This window comes from Lactuca virosa, chromosome 3 (assembly GCF_052849685.1).
Source record: "Lactuca virosa cultivar CGN04683 chromosome 3, Lactuca_virosa_CGN04683_v6, whole genome shotgun sequence".
NCBI classification, from domain to species: Eukaryota; Viridiplantae; Streptophyta; class Magnoliopsida; order Asterales; family Asteraceae; genus Lactuca; species Lactuca virosa.
This window is the reverse complement of record NC_136428.1, coordinates 298,502,398-298,512,397: the sequence shown is the minus strand read 5'-3', so window position 1 is coordinate 298,512,397 and position 10,000 is coordinate 298,502,398. Positions and strand designations below refer to the sequence as shown.

At 37.7% G+C, this 10,000-nt stretch overlaps 1 long non-coding RNA gene across 1 annotated transcript in view; it reads right to left on the bottom strand.

Annotated features, from left to right (window-relative positions):
* The window catches only part of LOC145163013 (uncharacterized), a 9,976-nt gene extending 129 nt beyond the window's left edge, over positions 1-9,847 (bottom strand). The window contains exons 1-4 of the long non-coding RNA XR_013739505.1: positions 9,737-9,847; positions 9,597-9,632; positions 9,229-9,296; positions 1-279 (exon numbers count right to left, since the gene is read on the bottom strand). The exon at positions 1-279 is cut by the window's left edge and continues 129 nt beyond it. This is a non-coding gene — a long non-coding RNA (uncharacterized LOC145163013). The remainder of the gene's footprint in view (positions 280-9,228; positions 9,297-9,596; positions 9,633-9,736) is intronic.
* Between the last annotated feature and the right edge of the window lie 153 nt (positions 9,848-10,000).

Genomic DNA, 10,000 nt, shown 5'->3' with positions numbered 1-10,000 from the left:
GACTTATTTTTAGCAATTGATACAGTTCTCCCCCCACTTAGGTTCGAACCCATACTTGTTTGTGAAAAAAACAATCCCCGTACCATCGTGCTCGTCCATCTGTTTCCGCTATCATTTGTAGTTCTTGCATCGATATTAAAATAAATTGATCGGTAACCTCTCACCTAAGACCTCTAAGGTGTAACCTTCGTAACCATAGGTAACCGTCACTACCCTATCATCGATGGCCTCAACCGTAAGAGAATGAAATAGACTTCAAATATTAGGACCTAATTGATCCTGAAAGCATAAGATATAAACTATTGTCAATACCACCATCAATAATTACTAAATAAGTTGATTAACAGATTCCAAGGCTATGTAGCCCTACTCATGGAACTTCCTAATCATAGACACACTATAACTGATAAACAGTTGATTACACATTCATGAACGCATGTAACAAGGATATAATAACAACATGAAACAAAAAGAACACATACCAACCATGTCTCGAGGCCCTACCTCCATCTTCTACAAACCGCAAGTATTGGGACCTATGTCTTCCCTACCGCTAAACACGTGCATTTGGCCCTAATGTGACCAAGTCATAACTCCGCCTCCAATGAGAAGCCATGGAGAGCATGTCCCTTTCTTTCATACATGTCGTATTTTCACTTGCTTTGTATGGACACGAGGGTCCTTCCACCCTCACCACATATGTCGTGGTTCTTACGTCCAATTATTCATACACTTACGTAAAACTTCCTGATACTTGTTAGCAGATTTGGGCCCCCGCACCTGTTTCCTCTTTCCCAGTTGTGTCTCCAAGCTAAGTTCTCTCTTTTCAAGTCACCTCAACAATCATATCAAATAACATTATCAACTTATCAACGATCTACCTAATGATACCAAGAACTCCTCTAGTAAGATCTGCGAGACCTCAAGAATTCAATCACTTAATGATGTGTTGTTTGAGCAAATCCGTGAACTCGTTGCTGCAAGGCGTGTAGTCATCATTATGTTTAATATAAATAAAACTCATCACCATGTATTCAAAGTGTTATCGTTATACTACCCTCTACCTATTCAAAGTATTTTCACTTGCTTTGTATGGACACTAGGGTCCTTCCACCCTCACCACATATGTCGTGGTTCTTACGTCCAATTATTCACACACTGACGTAAAACTTCCTGATACATGTTAGCAGATTTGGGCCCCCGCACCTGTTTCCTCTTTCCCAGTTGTGTCTCCAAGCTAAGTTCTCTCTTTTCAAGTCACCTCAACAATCATATCAAATAATATTATCAACTTATCAACGATCTACCTAATGATACCAAGAACTCCTCTAGTAAGATCTGCGAGACCTCAAGAATTCAATCACTTAATGATGTGTTGTCTGAGAAAATCCGTGAACTCGTTGCTGCAAGGCGTGTAGTCATCATTATGTTTAATATAAATAAAACTCATCACCATGTATTCAAAGTGTTATCGTTATACTACCCTCTACCTACTCACTCACTATTATCCTCGATTGTCATTCCCAATTTCATAATGAAACACCCATTTTCCAAAAGTATCAGGTAAAGATTTAAATGGATCAAAAATAGGATTGTTAGAGAAAAACTGTATGCTACGACCTGGTGCATGGATGCCAATGACGTGGCATGAGTTATATGAAATATGTGTCTATGGTGAGCTCTACGATGTGGCATGAAGAGTGCCATGTCATGGAAAGTGGTTCAACGCAAACTCATGATTTTTAGGGGTTTCTCCATATTTAAAGCCTCCAAACTCAAAATTAGAGCATCATTTTCTGCCTCCATCATGTCCAAGATCCTTGAAGCAATCCCTAATACACTTTCTTCCATACTTGAGCATATTTTTGGTGATTTGATGCTTTTGGAAGGAATAATAAGATCCTTGTGGTGTAGAAAACCTCTTAGCATCGTTTTCTAGAAGTAGCAGGTAAAGGCCTAAAGGGATCAAAAATAGGCTTTTTAGAGAAAAATCGTATGTCACGACGTGTTGCGTGGGTGCCCATGATGTGGCATGAGTTATATGAAATACATATCTCTGGTGAACTCTACGATGTAGCGTGAAGAGTGCCATGACATAGAAAGTGGTTCATCCCAAGCCCATGATTTTTAGGGGTTTCTCCATATTTAAAGCCTCTAAACTCAAAATTAGAACATCATTTTCTGCCTCCATCACCTCTAAGAGCCTTGAAGCAAACCCTAATACATTTTCTTCCATACTTGAGCTTATTTTTGGTGATTTGATGCATTTTGGAAGGAAAAAAAAGATCCTTGTGGTGTAGAAACCCTCTTAGCAAGCCTAGAGATTTCATTAGAGCAACTACTAGACCTTTGTAAGGTATCATTTTTCTAATCTTGTTGGTTAGCCTCTTCTAGATCTACGATTAAAAGCTTCTTATTCATGTTCATGATGTTTTGAGTGGATATATTCAATAAATTTTACAACTTTATTGGTCATTAAGGTCCCTAGATGGTTAGATGTTCCGTATTATAAGGGTTGTGTAGCCTTGAGGTAATGCATGGCAGTGTTGACTCCATTTCTACCATTTTTGACCTAGAAGAGAGAGAGAGAGAGGGAGAGAGAGAGAGAGAGAGATATGCATGTCCATAAAGTTTAGATTTTTATGAGACTTTCGATTCACTAAAAGCTTTCTAGAAAGTTGGAGTTAAGGGCTTAATGGATTAAGGACTCAATCTATTAAGTTGATCACAGCCAGTAGCCACGACGTGGCATGAAGGGTGCCACGACGTAGCCATGAGGGACTCATCGACTGTTTTGGATTGACTCTCCTAAGACGTGGTGGCTTTGTTGACACGACGTCACAATGGAATTATACGCGAATGAGTTTGACCGTGACAGGGTTTCTAATCGGGACTGAGTTCATTAGCCACAACGTGGAGGTCAATTGATGTTGAGTTTGACCGTTGACCTTGACGGTAGATTTTTTTACCTGGTTGACTTTAGGTCAAATTTCTAGTCTTAGAGTGTGAAATAAGGTGTGACATTGGGTGTTTCGATAGGTGTGTTGTATCACCGGTTTCTGGACTTTCCGAGTTGTGGTTGTTTGAATGCTAGTGTGAAGTAAGTCTTCGCAGTATACTATGTAGGATGCTTGTTGTCTTTGTGATACTTACATGGAAGACCATGGGGGTAGCTCATGGAATTTGTATATAAGACCATGGGGGTAACCCATGACAGTGCAAGGAAAGACTATGGGGGTAGCCCATGACACTTGTATGTAAGACGATGGAGGTAGCCCATGGAAATGCAAGGAAAGACCATGGGGGTAGCCCACGACATTTGTACGTAAGACCTAGGGGTAGTTCTTGGCAATGTGAGGAAAGACCTTGGGGTTATCCCAGGGCAACGTATGTATGGTATGTGGTATTTTGGGGAACTCGCTAAGTTTTGTACTTACAGTTTATGTTTAAAATGTTTTGAGGTACTTCTGGTTCAAAAGTTAAGGGCCCGGCTTGATTGCACTACATCCCCCGCAGATTTATTTTGCATTGACTATTTAGGATTTTACTCTGATTTTTTGAGAATACTTTTACTTTTATTATCTTTTGAAACAAATGAATGAATGGTTCCAGTTGATTAAAAATGAAAATTTTACTAAGTATTTTTGGGATGTTACACATAGAACACCACTGTGGTTGTGACAACCGTCAATTTTGGCCAAGTCAAAGTCAACTAAAGTCAACAAGTCAAACCGGTCAACTCATCTAACCCTTGTATATTAGGGTTTCCATTGTGTTTCTTAGTGAACAACTCGGAATCTTAATACACAGTATCACTTAGAGTTTTCACGTGTTCGGAAATTCTAAACCCTAATCAGGGCAAGTGATGAAACTACTCGATAAAACATTATTCCTTAACCCTCGGGGGCATATAACAATCATAACAAGACTTAACGAGGTTTAAAAACCTTGTGTTTCAAAGCCAAACACTCAAAAAGATCACAAAAGAAGTCTCTCCAAATCTCTTTCACTCTAACTCTCCTAAAACTCTCTAAGTAGAAGAAATCTCTCCAACAATGTGAAATCTCTCCCAAATCTCTCTCTGTATGAGAAATCTCTCCAAGAATGTGAAATCTCTCCCAAATCTCTCTCCATATGAGAAATCTCTCCAAGAATGTGAAATCTCTCCCAAATCTCTCCAAGTATGTCAAATCTCTCCCAAATCTCTCCAAGTATGTGAAATCTCTCCAAGTATGTCAAATCTCTCCCAAATCTCTCTCAAAACCTCTTTTGATCTTTTTGTAATCATTTGGGGCATCCCGACACTTGACATGGTGAAAAACCACTCGAAATGGGATGATACCTTGAAAAATAACCTTTTAGGGTCGAAGTCTCTCTATAGAGACCAAACCCTCCTTGAGCCGAAGCCCAAGAACCAAGACCGGAGTCTCCTTGAGTAACCGCAACCATCGAGCCGCAACCATCAAGCCGCAGCCATCAGACCGCAGCCATCGGACCTGGAGCACCGCATCCGAACTTCGCCTATGGTCCCTCCTGACGAGCCGCCTGCGGTACCTGCTCGGACCGCAGTCCCCTCCCCCTCGGACCTAATTCAGCGACCAAGCCACTCCGGTTCTAAGGCTGCTAAGACCCGAAACCAAGCCCTGACTTCGGATTTGCCACTTTCCACCCGGTTTTCGACCACGACTCCGTTTTAAGCCCGTTTTTAATTATTTTAACGAGGAATTTTCACCCAAACTTATATTTTGACATATAAGACCCCATATATTCATAAATTCAGCATATTTTTAGGGAAATCCTTAATTAAGAATAAAATCTATTAAGTAAGATCTTGAGGTGAAGTGTTGACTTTACTTTAGTTTATGACACAAGCAACCACCCACACCCACTCAATGACCAGCCCTTGTCCTTCCACCATACATGGTCATTTCATTGTCCTTTTCCCCCTCTTTCCAGCTAAGTACTTTGACTCAAGGGTAGGAAAACCCTTATCTCTCCTCCCATTCACTCATACTTCACCAAGAAGCAAAAACTCATTCTCTCTCACTTCTCTCTCTAGATTTTGAGATTTCAAGGCTGATTTTCAAGTTCTTCATCTACCTTGGTAAGTAAATCTCTTCCCACACTTGATTTCCTTACATTTCTTCACTCAAATCATGAGTTCCTTACACAAACATCATCACATTCATGTTAGATCTTCGAACCTTCAAGGCATCTTCTTAGTGTTCTTGAGTTGAACACTACCTTTCTCCATCATCCATCTACTGAAATCACTCAAGGTGAGTTCATACCCCTATATTTTCATGTTTTTCTTAAGTTTTAAGGGGGGGGGGGGGGAATACAAGTTAAAACACCAAAAACTTAACTAAACTCAAACAACAACTTTCACCAGGAAAGTTGAGTCGTATTCACGGACTGTTTTGACTATCTTAAACTTAATATCTTTCAAAACTGTTTAATATGAAAATAGTTCAACTTCATACCTTTAAAATGACTATTTGCACATCTCCATACTATGTTTATACGATTTATGGTGAGTTTTACAAAACTGCCTATCATTTCAGAAACGAATTCAGACCAGTCTGTGAATATGAACATTTTAACACAAGTTAAAGACTTCTAAAAATCATAATAAAAATTATGAATAAACTAGACACATTTTATGAACTCTCAGAATTTACGGATTCAGTTTTCGACTTCGTATGATTTTTCTATAATTCTTCTAAAACAGTGTAGAAAGGTCAAAATCTAGATAACAGCTTATAACTTTCAACACACTTTGTAACATGTTGAGCAAAGTGTTAATCTTTGATGACTTCATATTTTACATGGGTTTCTTGTTGTGGTATAATTATATAACAGAAAATACTCACTGAGTTGTAAGAATCCTCCACCCTTACCATTAATACAAAACAAAGCAAGATAAACATAGTTATATTTTGCTATGCATTTGACTTACATAGAAAAGGGTTCTTATACACCACAAACAAACATACTAAACTAGAATAGGTATAGTTAGGTTGCATATACATTTCAAACATTTTGATAAACTATAATAGGTATAGTTTATGTTCATTTACATTACAAAAGGTTTTCATACGAAAAGGGGTACAAATACAAAGTACCGGTTTTATACAAAAATGGGTACAAATACAAAGTACCAGGTTTTCATACGAAAAGGGGTACAACTACAAAGTACCGGTTTCATACCAAAAAGGGGTACAAATACAAAGTACCGGTTTCATACAAAAATGGGTACAAATACAAAGTACCAGGTTTTCATACGAAAAGGGGTACAAATACAAAGTACCGGTTTCGTACCAAAAAGGGGTACAAATACAAAGTACCAGGTTCATACAAAATAGTTTTTATGATATTAAAACTATATTTCATCTAGAATTGTTAGACTTCAGCTGTAATTGCTAAGTGTATATGCTAGAGTTATATAACAATCTAGTTACGATCGACTTAGAATTGGTGGGCCTGCCTTATCTCCTGTTCCTTGTTTGGTTGTGGACCTAGGGCAGACCCATTATATTCAACGGTTTATTTAACTTAAATTTTATATAACTTGTATGCGTTGGGCGATTATAGAAGGAATCTATAGGTCCTTCTAGGGTACATTATCGCATAACATAGAAGCATTCATTTTACACTTAATAAAGAAAATATTGGATTTTCTTTGGAAACATATTTCTATTAAAAACTATTTCATCTAGAATTGTTAGACTTCAGCTATAATTGCTAAGTGTATATGCTAGAGTTATATAAGAATCTAGTCACAATCGACTTAGAATTGGTGGGCCCGCCTTATCTCCTGTTCCTTGTTTGGTTGTGGACCTAGGGCAGACCCATTATATTCGACGGTTTATTTAACTTAAATTTTATATAACTTATATACGCTAAGTGATTATAGAAGGGATCTATGGTTCGTTCTAGGGTTCATTATCACATAACAGAGGAACATTCTTCTCACACTTAACTAAGAAAATATTTGATTTTCTGGAAATCAAACTCTATCGCTTTTACAAGGAAAACGGTTTCTTCCTCAAACAAAACTCTTATGAACTCACCAACTTAATTGTTGACACTTTTTCAAACCTACTTGTATTCTCAGGAAATCAGTGAAATAGGAAATCGACAACATTTTGAGGATGAGACGTTAAATTGTCAAACAGTTTATTTTGTCATCATAATGTAATTGATTTGAAACATGTAAACATATACTTTGGTGTAACTTTTTCAATTATATTTATGATGGTTGTATTTACTTTGAGCACTATTATACTCGTTGTTGTGATACTATACATGAAGTCCTCCACCCCCGGACGTTTCCGCCATCCTTGGTTTGGGGGTGTGACAGTGGTAGTTATCTCAAGTATCTCATAGGCACTCAGTACAACAATAAATCCCATCGTATGGATCTCATAGTCACCATTCTCGATTGAATAGAAAAAATCAAGGTTACTACAATTTATTAATACACAAATAATCATAACAATATTACTATTTTCAGCTCCTTGGCCTTTCCATGACTTCTCCCGACCCAAATGCAAATCCTGTGCTTTTGATAGTAGGAGCTTTACTACTATCTTTCACACCATTGCATGTTAGTTTCGAGATCCATTATGGACTATCCAATTTTCTCCTTGTTGTTAATTTCTAGGGATGAGCAAAAGGATCGAACCGGCCGGAACCGGCCGGAACCGGACCCGACCCGGGAACCGGCTTCGGCCAAAATCAAGAACCGAACCGGCCCGGCGGTTCTACCGGTTCTTGTCGTGTCTTCAAATGTTGGAACCGGTCCTCGAAAAATAGCATCATACGGTTCCTGTTTTTGCCAGTTCTACCGGTTTTTGCCGGTTCTACCGATTCCGGTTATATCGGTTCCGGTTCCTACCGGTTCCCGGTTCCAAAAATCCACAAAAATAACGTCCCGGTCCCGGCCCGACCGGTTCCATCGGGTTCTGGTTCCGGTGCCGGTTCCGGTTCCGGTACCGGTTCCGTCCGGTTCCCCGGTCCATATGCTCACCCTATTAATTTCTATCATGTATACTCTCTCTCTAGACTACCAATTTATTTTCTTCCCCAGTGTAATGGATTCATTTTTACCCTACTACTCTAATTTGCATATAATTTTCTCCGGCCCTGACGTCTCACCACTTGAACGCACACTCATATGCAATGAGAAGCCATATAGTCACTCGAATAACAGATTCCGCACCAGAATGGTTGGACTGCAAAAAGAGCTGCGAACTAGGCTAAACCAGGCATTCTAAGTCAATTTAGTTGTTATTGCATACAACCTAAAACATTCACTTAACAATCTACTAGTGCCAGCAAAACTCCAAATGACATATACTAAGCAGTCAATCATGACATGTAGGCATTAGGCTATCTAGTGCACATACATCCTATGTCCTAGAAAGCAATAAACCATATTAAATAACTAACCCATTTTCCTTTGGCTCGGCTGACTGTACACGTTGCGTCCTCGATTCTTGTCACCAAAAATGTCCATTTTCTTTTACAAACTTTTTATATAAAAACACTTTCGAGCCGCAAACATGAGTTCACAACTCACTAAAATGAGCATGATTCTCTCAAGTTATGCTCTGATACCAACTTGTAATGTCCCATAATTTCAAAAGAATTAAATCTTTTTAAAACATTCATATTTATTATAAATCTCAATAAATCTGTTACTTAACCAAAACTGTTAAGTTTCCAGTACTAAAAAAAACATCTCATATCATACTTTAAGAATACAAATCTATTTGTAACTCAAAATCAACGGTGGTGGAAATAATAGTGAGAAAAACCCCATAACAAGTTTTTGTGACAAGGACCCAATCTTCGAATCACGCTCGTGTTCAGTCAACTTATTTGTTTTTTCATGATCTTTCTTATTTCTTTTTTAAGACATTCTCGTAAGAATCGTAAGTGGTGTACGAGGTTCGTGGTCAATCGATGGTGGTGGCGATGACGGGGGTATTCCATGAAATAGAAACATTAACATGCTTTTTGGTATTTCAAAAACACTAAAAGGAAATAAATTACAAAAATCAAGAAGATTCAATAAGTATAATTCAATATATAATGATTTTGACCATTATAAACATCTAAACTCAAAAATTAAATCTAAGATTGAACAAGAAAATCCAAACATTGTCAAGTTATCACATTCATCACTAAGACACTGCAATCTGTGGTAAATGACATACTTACAGTTGAGATTCTTTATATGAGCAAGAAACCCAGGTTCAAAAGCCGATATCACAAAGCCCAACTCTTAGCTACAAAATAATAATGAATAAAACATAAGGCTTTAAACATGTAATTTGATCATTGTTATATGTAGAATCCAGAAAGGTAACTTAGGCCACAATAATTGAATTTGTAAAAGAAAAAACAATGTGGAAACTACTCGATTTATGGATAAAAAGATATGGAAATTATGCCACAAATCAACGAAACATATTTTTTCCATATATGCCGCAAATCAACAAAACATATTTGAGCAGAAGATGCGACACTCGTAATTATCATTTATGTTCCAACGTATACAACTAATTTCAAACGGAAGAAGAATCTACCTTGATGGGTTCCATGATTTTCGTGTAATGGTGGCCCTGTTATTTGAAGCAATCGACGGTGAACAGTGGATCAACATTGTATGATCATCAAAGTACGACTATTTATTCAATTAAAGAAAGGAATTAGAATGGGAAGGCACCTATTACTTGTTGGTCGTCGGAAAGAATAACGAAGGAGGCGGAGGGTAGCGACGGCAGAAAATGTGGTGGTTTGGTAGAGATGGTAACGATATGGTTCATGAGTCGTGCATATAAGATGAGAAGAGAGAGAATGTGTGTAAGATAATTTTGGAGATATTAGTTAATTTCATAATTAATCAATTAAATGAAAAATACAATTAATTAATCCCTTTGTAAATTACTTTAATTCCCATAATCATACTTTTTAAACGATTGGTCAGAAA